The sequence below is a fragment of the Phalacrocorax aristotelis genome, chromosome 10 (assembly GCF_949628215.1).
Source record: "Phalacrocorax aristotelis chromosome 10, bGulAri2.1, whole genome shotgun sequence".
NCBI lineage: Eukaryota > Metazoa > Chordata > Aves > Suliformes > Phalacrocoracidae > Phalacrocorax > Phalacrocorax aristotelis.
In genome coordinates this window covers 9,459,468-9,472,202 of record NC_134285.1, presented here as the reverse complement: position 1 = coordinate 9,472,202, position 12,735 = coordinate 9,459,468, and positions in this window count along the sequence as shown.

Genomic DNA, 12,735 nt, shown 5'->3' with positions numbered 1-12,735 from the left:
AGTATGTATCCTGGGAGTATGAATGAGATTCAAATCTACAAAGTAAGTTTGAAGAGGTATGGAAGGAGTTGGTCTCTCCTGAGAAAAGCCCTATTGATGAGCAGAAGGGAGAAGTAACTTCACCACCAGCCTTCTCCTTGGGAGGAGCATTTTGTACTTCTCAGATATCAGACTAATACATATGACAAGCACAATGAGGCTATGCCGCTGAGATTAAAGAATCTTTTAACTCTGGGATTCCTGATCAAGGGCAGAAGAAATAAAGATCAATACTAAGATGTGAAGTATAATATTTGAATAAATACCACAAACACTCACTAACACAGAAATTAAATCCAACAAAGCAGGGAGCAATATATACCTTCAAATAAATAAAAGTGTGTTTCGACAGAGTGTAATTCTGCTCTCAGATTGTATTTACTTTGCCAAATCATGTTGAAAGAACACAAACAACTCTGAGACAGAATACCTGAAGAATCTTCAAATGGAATAAGGAGTGCTGCAGATGTGTTTTATAATTGCTGTTATGTATTCAGCTTGGGTTTCTCTGCATTGAGACATACATATAAAGACCTGAAAGGGCTGCAGTAACATCTGGATGGTGTTTTAGTGGCATAAGGTGCTGAAAAATAGTGTTATTGAAAGTGAGGAATTATGCTCTGCGTATCTTTTTTTTTTTCTGTGATTTCACTCTAGCAGTAGTTTACAGAGAGTGTTAAAATGAAGATGCCTGATTAATGATCCATCCAGGCTCTTGTATCAGATTTGTAGTGGGGTTTCTCAAGGGTAAAATTAATTAATAACTAATATTTGTTCTATAAAGTTTCCTGAACTAAAGTCTGACTGACCTGGTGGAATCCTAAATCTTTAGCAAGAGTACTGCTTCTCTTCAAAGAGATTTTATAGCCTTGATGATATATTACTAGCTGTAAGGGAGACTTTCAAAGCTAGAAAAGTGTGAGAAGGAAAAAAAAGTGGAAGCATCTGCTTTATGTAAAGCTGTCCAGTACTAATGACAAGATGACAAGATCAGTCATCACTAGCCCGCTGTTTGGAAATATAAGGTGGGGATCCCAATGAGCACATACCCTGACTTCTGTAGCCAGTGCTCCAGTGGTATAAACCAGTACTTTCCGCTGCAGCCAGTGGAGTTGTACCAGTTTACAGAGATGAGAGCTGGGTCCTGTACTTCAGCAGACTGTAAATGTCAGATCTTGCAGAAACAGAAAATATGGAACGCTCTTGATGCGCTGCGTGATCTTCAGCCCTTAATCTACTTCATCAAGCAGAAATGATACAAACTGGGTAATTCTGATACCTTCACTGCTCCTTTCTTTGGGAGAGTGTTGACTTTCTCAGAGATCCCTGTACTAATGAATTTTTAGTAATATGACTAAAGGGAGAAAGCAAACGACAGCAAGTTTGTTATTTGCACATGTTTTCCTATCACATAACATGAAGCTAATCCCAGCTATTCATATAAAGGTACACTCTTCTCTCCAAATACTTCACTGCATCATTTTATTAGTGTTCTGCTGAGACTTATTTCCTATGTAATCCAGGGCTGCTTTATAGTTACTGGCAGTGGAAGGGCTTTAAAAAAAAAAAAAGCAAGAACAGTACCACAATCTATTTAGAAAGCAGTGAGTTAAATCTTGAATAAAATAAAGGAAACTCCACAGGCTCAAGTTAATTTCTTCTATACGTATTTTCTTCTATGCATTATACCGTTGCAACGCAAAAGCCAATGTTCCTCTCTCTTATAGACAAGATACACCTTGACTCTGATATAATTCTTTTTCTGCTCTAGCTCAAACTCTAACCAAGAGCCAAACACCGCAGCTGAGATCCTCCAAATGGAGCTCTGAAGAGATTTTTTTTTTCTTAATTTTTATTTACTCTCCCTGAAGACACTGACATTGAGACAAAGGAAAAGAGCAGCTCTTTCAGATACTGCAAAGTGTGGGCATAGCCTGTGCAGTGAACATGCAAAACTTTTCAGAACGTCTTTGGAGGGAGCTGTGCCTGCAGTATTTGCAGGGAGCATGTGTTAAGACAAACCTACAAAAATCATCCTAAGTGATGGTGCTGTGACTGAGCTTTTAAAAGGGAAGGGGCGGGGGGGGATAGAGAGCTTCCCAGGATGAGGGAGCAGGCTGCTGCTTTAGCAGAAACATCCCTAGTTTTCTTTTGACCCAGACAGTCCCACAAGAAATTCACATTTTTTAACAAGTTGTATGCATCCTATTCCGGAGGTCCTAGTGAAATGTTTCTAAATATGGGTGTTGAGGTTGCATATTCTGATTTGAATGCAGAAGCAGAGACAATCAGTGGAAAGTCAGGTGTACATCATTAGGGAGCCAATCAGGTAGATTTTATGCAAGCTCAATTAGGGCTTGCACGACTCAGTCACTGTGCTCTTGCTATCTCCTTCCCACGTTTATTTAGAACCCCCTTCTAGCGCAGCTGAGTACATGCCAGATACTGAGACATGTAAACCTTGACTTTGTTTGCATAAAGTCACTTTTTGGGAAATTGGCTTTGTAAGTCATGATTACACATTGACAGTGTTGATGCGTATAGTCAAGCTAATCCCAAAATACAGAGACAATCCATTTTGAATTAAAAGATTGCTGAGACAGCTGACATCGTTACAGGTAAGCATAGGGACCTTTCATTAAGAAGGCTTAGATTTTGTTGAAGTTATATAATGCTGATGTAGCTGCTCTGAAACTGGTACTAATGATTTCTAATGTCAGTTTCAGGACTACAGCATGTTAGGGAGAGGGAAGCTTTTTTGGCATGTGCCCTGGCAGCATTTAAGAGTTGAGACTTTCTGGAAAGGTAGATGGCTAAAGAGGAAGATCAAGAACGGTTCTATTTTGGTAACAAATTACTTTGCTTAAAGGTTTCTTAAAGTATATTGTTGATCATGGTATGTTTCTGTTCCAACAGCACTGCTGCCATGCCACAGCTCGGGAGAAGCAGCAGCCTCTTGTCTGTGTGACTTGGCAGTATCCCTTCCCACCTCCATTGCATCTTCAGGCGCAAGCGGCACACCCAGCCCTTTTGCAGCAGTAAAAGTTTAGTTTAGGTCTTGCCCCACTGTATGGACATCCATATCCTTCCTGTACTACAGCGGATGCCTTCTGGAGAGCTTGCTTCTCATCCCTGCTCCCCGTTGCTACACTGTTTGCTGCCCTGATGCACGTGCGGATGTCAGGGGAGGAGCTGGGAGAGCCTCAGTGCTCCTGGTGCTCCTTGGCTGTGTTACTCAGGAGCTCATCTGGCTTTGTGGGCAGGGAGGAACTTCTGCTCAGAGCCTGGTATAGCCAGTGTTGTCATATTAATCCTGTGCAAAATGAAGGCTTAAGTTCCTTCAGGAAGCATTGATGTAGATGGGCAAGTATTTATGGTTTCAATGTATATCATTCGTGATTCCTCCATGCACTTATCTTCCTTGTAGATTAATAGGTTTTGTCTTGTTTGAGCTGGTTTTATTATCTGATGGGTGTTTGGGTTGCTGTATATTGCCTCAGTTAACCAGGACACTGGAAAATACTTGTAATTCTGAAGAGGAGGACAGGACAGGAGAAAACATCGATCTTTCTAATCCTCCTGCTAAAATCCTACAGCCCTGGAAACAGGTTATCTGCCTGAGCTCAGCTGGAGCACTTCACTTGTTTGGTACTTCTGGGGGGTCAGAGTTGCACCAGTATTTCATTTTGGACAGCAAATCAGATTTGAGAGTGTACTGTACTAACAGCAATGACAGAGAAAGCAGTGCTAGCAGGGTGTTACGGCAGTGTAGGAGGACTTGGCAGCTCTGGTTTCAGGTGCCAGATCTGCTCCTGACTCATTGGGGAATTTTAGGCAAATTACTTTCTGGGGACTTGGAGTCTGTCTTGGGAACACAGGCTAAAAGAGATGCTTGCTGCCTCACATGGAGGGATTTTCAGAAAAAGTTATTTTAAAGTTATCTTCAGATAACATATGTGTCACAGGACTTTGTGTCCATTGAAGTGTTAAAAAGCACCAAGTTGCAGCTCAGGTGAGCTGGCCAGAGGTGTGAGTGTTTGGATGAGCATGAGAGTTTATGAGTGCTTGGAAAAGCACTGAATGTACTCAGAGGGTGGGGAGAAGCAAGGGAAGCAGTGGCAAAGATGAGGTAGTCTATTGGAACTCCTGTCTTTGTGACCTTTGGAGAACATTAAGTGGGGAGTGGGTGTACAAGCAGACTCAGGTGTGCCAAGGCCAACAGCTTGTGCACTTTCTGTTCCTGGTTTGCCTTTATGTCTGGCCTTAGGAAGAGCTGAGATTGGGATGTAGCATACGCATCTCTTTCTGTGCCTGCTCTTAGATTACAAGAGTGAGTGCTTGAACCTATGGAAGGACAGCAGAGGTGATCAGACTGATCCCTCCAGAGGGCTCAGGCTGAGTTTGTGTCTCAGTGCATGCTGGTATCTAAAGTGTGGCTGGTAAATGACTCTAGGTTTGAGAGCAGGGTTAGGCTTGAGCTAAATGGCAGTGAAGTAATCTTATAGATGCTAGCAAAGGGTTGGAATATAGCTAGACATCCATTCTGTACTTTGGGATGTCTATATATTGTTTCTAACGTTATTGGATATGCAGGGGCATTTTGGAGCAAGAATCACTGCAGACTCAGCAAGGTTTCTTTGGGTTAACATGGCCCTTGTCAAATTATAAAAATGTGCTTAAAACTGAAGATGATACTGGAGGAGGCAATGGGTCGAGAAGCTGGATTTGCATATTCTTGTGAAGTATTTTGCAAGATGTAGATGGGACTGCAGAAAGCCTGGTGTATGTTCCCATCAGGCTGGGCTCCTGGGTAACCAGGGCACTTTTGCTGTTCTGAGCATTGCAGTCTTAAATCTTCAAGTGGGAACTTTCAGTGAGGAACGATGTAAATAGACTGCACTAGATATAAATTAGGTTTTAAGAATATGAAATATTCTAACTTTATTTAACTGATGTTTTGAAATATGGTATTCCCTGTAAAGGACGACTGTTAAATTGTATGTACCTAGTGGGCAGGCATTGAAACTCAGTTAACATTTGCATTTATTTTTGTCCAGAGTATCATTGGTATAGAATGATATTATTTATACAAAGTGTGCCTGGGCTTAGTGTTTTTCCATTTCCAAATTCTTGGTTTTATATTCAGTAGCAGGGAAACTGCATCAAATGTATTTACAGCTCGTACAATATGAGTCTTAAAATTGTAATGCTTCAAGCAGCAAAGAGATAAGTGACATAATATGTGATGAATGAGTGAATGAATGCAGCTGGAATGGTTAAACAGCTCTATAGCAATAGGTCTTCACCAAGAGACGCAGGAACCACGTCTGAAGTAAAGCATTCATTTTGCTGGCATTTAGATGGTAAGACTGAGACGAGATGATCAGATCATGAAATGGACTTTTTAACAGTCTGTTTCTCTAATCCTAGTTTAAGGTCAAAGAGACCTTACATGTCTTGACACTGGCAGTGGCAACTAAGGAATGGAGTAAAATGAGGGGTGAACAATAAACACTGGGGTCCTTTCTAAAGGAGGCATGAGGATGTGTCCCAGGCGTTAGCACCTGTGTCCCACAAGATGGACATAGTGTCAGAGACTACAGGGACTTTTGCTACAAACTGTAGACTTAGCAGTTGGAGATGGTAAACTTGAGTTCATTGGTCAACTGTAAAATAATTATGAGCTGCCAAACTGTCCAGTCTGAAGAGCTGACATGATTCTCAGTTGCATCAATTAAAATATTCTTGGTGATGATGGGGAAGTGTTTGTATTATAATATAAAAGATTGGCACATTTGTAATTATTAGAAAAATTACAAATACAAGAAAAACTTTAAATTAGCTCAAGTTTAAAAGCATCAATGTTTTAAATAAACTAAGAAAGTGTCAAGTCTGTTAGGCTCTTCAAGGACAAGGTCCATTCCCAGTCAGTGTGCTTCTGTCCAAAAATCCACAGTTCTCTTTTAACACAGGACATTTCTTGGCTTCAGTGAATTAGCCTCTAATTAGAGGTCAAGCTTCTATAAACTAAACGTACTTGGGGAAAATAAAAAAGGCAACCTACAGTAAGTCATCTTGAAAGACAAACTTGGAGGAAAAAAATAAATGTTTCCCTATGTGCAGAAAATATTACAACAATTTATCTTTTTATGTCATGGTGAACCTCTAGGAAGGATGTAAAGCAAGGAAAAATAGTGGTGATGCCAGATATTAAGTTCAGAATTGTAGCACTTCATTTATTAGACAGCAGAAATCAAAATGTTCCAAATGTCTATTTTGTCTGGAGGCAAATGACTTAAAACAATCCCTGCAATGGTTTATTGCTCTGGTAAACATTTTGGGAAGCTCTGTATGGAGAATTTTATAATGAAATTAGTTAAATTTTGTGTAAAGAACTCATCACTTAATGATTATTTAGAGAGCCTACACACTGTGGAATTTTAATAAATATGAAAAATAGATTAATATTTTTTTTTTAATTTCCACTTAACACTCAGGTCTGATTATAACCTTGCTACTAAGGAAAAGCTATGAAAATCAGAGACCTGCCTTTTCAGGTAAGCAGAAAAGGCCAGAGAGTCCACTTTTCCTAGGCATATATTACCAGGGAGCAACAGAAGATGACTGAACCCGTACAGCATGTCCCCAGATCTCTTATTTTTTATGTAAAACCTTTGCATATACTGTTCGTGCCTGTCAGTTTAGGATTGTTTACAACCACTTGTTTACATCTTTAAAAGTAAAAGTGAGCACAAAGCTGTGTTGTCAAATTCTGCATTTGCTTGCATACAGAAATTTGCCTGAATAGGAAATTCCTGGTTTTGCATATGTGCATGTGAATATTCCCGGGCATGAATGTTGTGTATATGAAGTAAAATATATAGACACTCCATCTGTCAGGTCAAGATGAACCAACAGTCACATGATATCACGTCCAGTACGACACAGACTGTAAAACTTCATTTACTGGGGAGGGAAATATTTTGTTTGCATGCAACTGAGAGCATATTTTTGCATTCATATGAGTACAGTTGCACTTACAAAGATCAGCTTGATGGGCTCGATGTGGTGTGTATGTCCAGTCCTTTGAGTACCAGAACCATGACCAGCCTCAGGTCAAGAAGGTATACTAGAGAAAGTTTCCTATTCTCAGGCCTAATCATCAGCTAGAGCAGATGCAACAAAAATACCATTAAGAAGTCATTTTATATCAAGAGCTGTAAAAGAAATCTATTTACATGCAATTGTATTAATACTTCCAATAAAAAGATGAGGAGAAAGAAGCCAACCAAAACTATTGTAATGGTATAATATCCCATTACCACAGTTCATAGAAATGGCATCATACACAGTATTGAAACAGTAAAGGCATGAGCCATTAAGCTGTAATTCAGACCTATAATTGCAACCTCTGAATTTAAAACATATTGGATCTTATTTCTGTAGGTGTAAATCAGTCTCGCTGTACTGTTGTCAATGGAGCTGTACCTGCTTACAGCCACCAAAGATCTGTCTCATTAGGTTCATCTGACATGCTGTGCTGGAAACCATGTCTTTTGCAAGTTCTACAGTTATTGCTGCCAAAAACTTTTCAACCTTGAGAGAGTGAAAGAAATGTGTGACAAAACAACTGCACTTCAGGGATAAAGCATCTCCTAAAAAAATCTGTTCTTCTCTGTCCATTTGCCAAATGCTTCCTCCCACGTAAGCAATTGAAAAGCCTCATCTAAGCAACTTTTCATGAATAGTATAACTGTTTAAAAAGAATGTATGGTCTGAAAGCCCATCATAAGTATTTAAAACAATCTTTTCTCAGACCCAAGGGGAATAGCTGCCGACCTCTCACAAGCAAGGTTGCCGGTAAGACAGGCAGCCACTTTTGTCCTTTCTCTTCCTGCAAACACCTGCCGCACCTGAGCTCTCAGACCCACTAAGAGGTTGATCACCTGCCCATTCTCTTTCTGTGGTCAGTCACAGGATGCTCCCAACAATCCAGAGTGTTTCTCTAGGTCAGTAGCAGAATTTTGTAAATAACAAAATACTCATATAATTCATGGTACAAAAAAATGCCTGAGAGGTAGCACTATCCTTGTTTAGTGATCTGAGACAAGGAGGCATTTAAAGCTACCAGGACAAAATCTCCAGGAAGCGTGGGGTAAGGTCAGAGTAGCAGCTGTGTCTGCTGCTCCCTGGGAAATCATACTCTTCTATTACCTCTAGCCTAAGTCAGCCAGACATCACGAAGATAAAATAATCAGAGAGAAATGCAGGAGGAAAACTTGACCAAGCTAGAAGCTTGCTGGAATGACTGAAAAACAAGAGGGGAGAAGGTGTAATATGGGTCCAGGAGTAGCAAAGATATTATTGAAGGACAATGTCTCATGCACCCTGGAGGGAAAAAGTAAATAAGGAAACATCATGCCAACAGTGGCATCTAATTTAGCAAAAAGGCCCAGGACAGTTATCCCATTGCTAAGCTACAGTGGTGAACAATGCTAGGTGAGAAACTCCATCAGGAGGGCTGAACACCTTCCACCCTCTTCAGAGACATCTGTATGTGAGGGATGTGGCTCTGGAATTTGGGCTAATGGCTTACCAGCAGGTAGAAAGCGTTTGGAGGTGGCCACAAAAACAAAAGGTTTGTCAGACCGGTGTTTCTCTGTGCTCCTGGGACAAGAGTGTCTCCCCCAGGAAGGAGCTGCACAGTCCTGTGTTGGTACAGCAGAGGCTGAGTGCAGTCGTGTGAGGATGATGAGCATCGGTAGGACTCTTGGTACTCTAGAGTGATAGTAGCTCTGGAAAAATAATACACTCTACTGTTCAAAATTTAGAGCAGCAGATAATTGATGTTTTACCTTGCCTTTTAAAATTGAAGTAAAAAGTAAATGTAAACTATTTTTGTCATCTGATGTACAGGATTTTTATGCATCAAAGGCTCTGTTATTGTAACATTTATATAGCTGGAGAAGTCCTAATTTATCCCTATTGATTTTAACTTTGACTTACTTTTACACTTTGGGCAAGCTTCTTCAAAAATCAATATTTTTACGTTCTGACAAATCTGCTGCAAATGCACTGTTTTACCTATCAATCTTTGACTTTTCAGTAGCAATAAAATATATGCCAAAAAAAGAGAAAAACTAGTCAGCATAAAACCTTCCCTATCTTACTTAACATTGCTCACAGTAAGCCTCATTGAGCATATGTGGTATATGCTCTCTGCTAAGTCATTGGGGTTTGAATTTAAGGTCTCACTCGAAATTATGACATTGTGGAATACCTTTACCTCAAATTGGGTAGTTTAACAACAATGCTAGGGAGAAACTTTCCAAGCATGTTAAACTTTAAAAGCACGTTAGAAGTACAGATGGCCACTAGTATCCTCATTTTGCAGGCAGAGGAAAAAAAGGTCTGTCAAGGTGATAGGAAGGCCGTGTAGCAGATAAGGAATGTTCTCCAAGTGGATGTGCAGCTTCTGCCTCAGTCACTGTTTGGTGGAGCACATCTGACTGTATAGGACCAAGATTCTTCCCACTCTAAGTCCCCAGAACTGCAGTGTTGCACAGGGCACTTGCTGTAGATAGTCTCTAAAAGTTCTGCTTTGTTGCTTCACTGAAAGCCAAGGATTTGCCAGTGATTTCAACAGCCGCAAAGACAGCTCCAAAATATTTTTATAATTTTTTTTTAATGGGCTGCTTCCATTAAAACTTCCTTTAAGCAACATTAACTTTTGTGACCAGCACTTAGCAGGTCATCTTGGGTCCCACTGACATTAGCAGGATTAAGCGGGGTCTTCATTTGAATAATGAGAAGCTGTCAGACAAATAATTTCTACTGTTGTTTATTCACAAATGTAAAATCCTTTACCAGTCATTGAGGGCTCTGAAGGACAGCTGTTGTTGTTTAATTTCTTTTAGCAAATGCATTTATTATGATTATGTGGCTCTCAGCGTCAGGAGCACCTCCCTGCCTTTTACAGGGAGCTGAGGAGGAAGGATGATGGGTATCTCAAGTCCAGTTAAATCTGCCCAGGGGCAAATTTCTAAGCATGCTGCACATATTTCTCCTCAGGATGGGTTTTCTGGCCATTTTAGGGAGAGGTAGAGACCAGGAGCCGCTATCGCAGCTCTCACTGATTTCAGCTGAACAATGGCCTTTAGTTTACAGCAGTCGTCCGACACAGAAGCCCACTCCTACATCCCACCTGGGTGAGAACAAGGTTGAGGAAAGCTCCTGCTGCAGTCCCTGAAAGTGCTTTTGACTGGCCCTGTTCCCCTCCGCACTGCAACATGCAGTGGCTGCAGCCCAGGAGCTGCTATGTTCCAGCTGATCAGGAGCGCCTTCTTATTTTCAAAGCATGGGAGAGGGTGTCCCCCTCAGTGGAATGGCCTTTCTACATTTAGCAGGAAACTGTTCCCCTAAGGAAGTGTTAATGTCAGGTGAAGTCTCCCATGCCTTCCTCCCGTAGCTCTGCTGGTAGGCTTCTTGCAGGAGTGCACACAAGGAGTGCACAAAGGCAGAAACTGCCTATCAGACAGAATGAATGCTGATGGCACATAATGCTTATTGCTAAATCCATGCTGTGTCTGATAGCATCACACTAGATAGTTACACTTAGCTGTCCATTATTCCTCATCCTTAACCAGCAGGAAGAGGAGTGTTCAAGAACGTCATACAGGGTAGTACATGGTAAGGTGCAGTCTTCTTATAAGGAGAGAGTGAATCAAGAGCACGAAATGAGAGGTCTGGAGTCCTGCAAAATGAGGCTTTGAAATACATATTGCTATTATTTAATGATAGTATTAATCCAGCCAGACAGTTCATTGCTTCCTGCTCTTACCCCACCCTGAAAGCCATCATCCATCTACTGTACAGAGTTGGTTGCTTTGGAAAAGTTTCTTTGTCCAACAGAGAAAACAGGAAAATCAGCTAGAGACTGCTCTGCAGTTTCTCAAATGCCTTACAGTATGAGTCACTCCACTGATCTCTACCTGGGGATTCAGGGTTTTACTCTGTAATTGTGGATGATGCAGTCCTGGAGCCCTTCCGCCTGGTACCACTAGAGATAGTGCTGGCTCTGAAGTCACTGGGATGCTAAAATACATGTATTTCCCTTTCGGTTTTGAAATGCTCTCGATGGTAGTTATAGTGACTTTCTAATAAAGATCCTGTTTTTCTTTTGAGGTTACAGGCCAATGACTTGATTTCTTGCTTGAGAAGGGTGCCCAGAGTGCTCCCAGCCTAGTTTTCAATGCTGTAATCACGGAAGTCTTGCTTTGACAAGTAAGAATGGGGAGAGCTTTCCCAGTTTCTAGAGGCCAAGGACACTCCCATGTATGAGTTATGCAGGAAAATCCTGCTTTGTTGTTCCTTGCCCTTTCTCCCAATCAGTAGCCTCCATGAGCTGGGTATCAACTGCCTCTCTGATTTAGGGGAATGGGGATCAATTTTCTAATGGTGTAGTATTGCCCTTTTGATAGTTACTACTATTAGCTATATATAAAATGATAACAGGACAGTAATTGGACTTCCTTAGTGCCAGTTATTTATCTTATTGCTTGTATCCAATCTCATTGCTATTTTGTAGGATTTTCTGGACCCTCTTGAAAGCTGTGAACAGTCCTATAGTTTCACATCAAGCTGTGAAGTGCTATGCTGCTGAGACTATGCTATATGTTAGACGAAAAATCAGAAATGCTCACGGCACAAGCACCTCAGCGCTGAACTCTCGCATCAGGCGTTAAAAATCTGGAGATAGTTAAGAAAGGCATAGCCACAATTTTGGGTTTATTTCCCACTCCAAGGAAAGGACGCCATTTGCACTCTTGCCGGTTTTGGTTTTAGTAGCAAGCCTGAATCAAGCCAAAGAGGTCTTGTTTTGCTGAGATGTTAAGCAACTTTTTTATTTTTTAAATAAAAGGACTCAGCTAAGTAATTCTGACCATTTAATTGGGAAATACTCTGTACTGTTCTTGCTGACCCCTCTGAACAAGGCAACATTATCACCAGCATGCAGAAAAGTCCCTGACAGAAAGCACACATTCAGAGTATCTTTAATACAGTACAAGTAAGAGGGTGGGACTGAACTTCAGGGTGCTCTTGCAGTCATGCCATCTATTCCTCTGAAAGTGCATGCCCTCCGCCTGCTTCCAGGGAAACACCAAATTGCATTATCAGCTGCTCTGAATGCACAGAACTGGTGCAGAGATTAGAGCATCTGTCAGCATCAACTGCTCATTCTGCATTCATGAATATCATTTTCCACAGATGTCCCTTATCTGTAACATTGTACATTGGGTCAGTACATTCAAGTAATGCACAAAAGTGTAGCACCTGAGGTGGAATCCAGACTGGGAAGCACTTGGCACAGACTGAATCACAGCAGAGCTACAAAAAGCCCTTTTCAACAATTCTGGACAGTAAAGCCAGAAAGAATACAATTAACGTGATCTAAAATTCACCAGTTTCTGCTCAGTGGTTGGAAACTTACTGTATGCTTTCTTTGGGTTTGCTTGCTAACTCCTTCCCCAGGACTGAAAGCTGTTTTCCTCTCCATTTGGGTCAAATGACTATCAGTACCTGCAGCGAGCTGGGGAGGGAGCGTGGTGGCACGAGCAAAGTGCCACCTGGACATGTGGCATGTAGGCACCCCTCTCCCCCAGCCCTCACTGCCCCTAGAGTGCTCCAGCCAGGCCA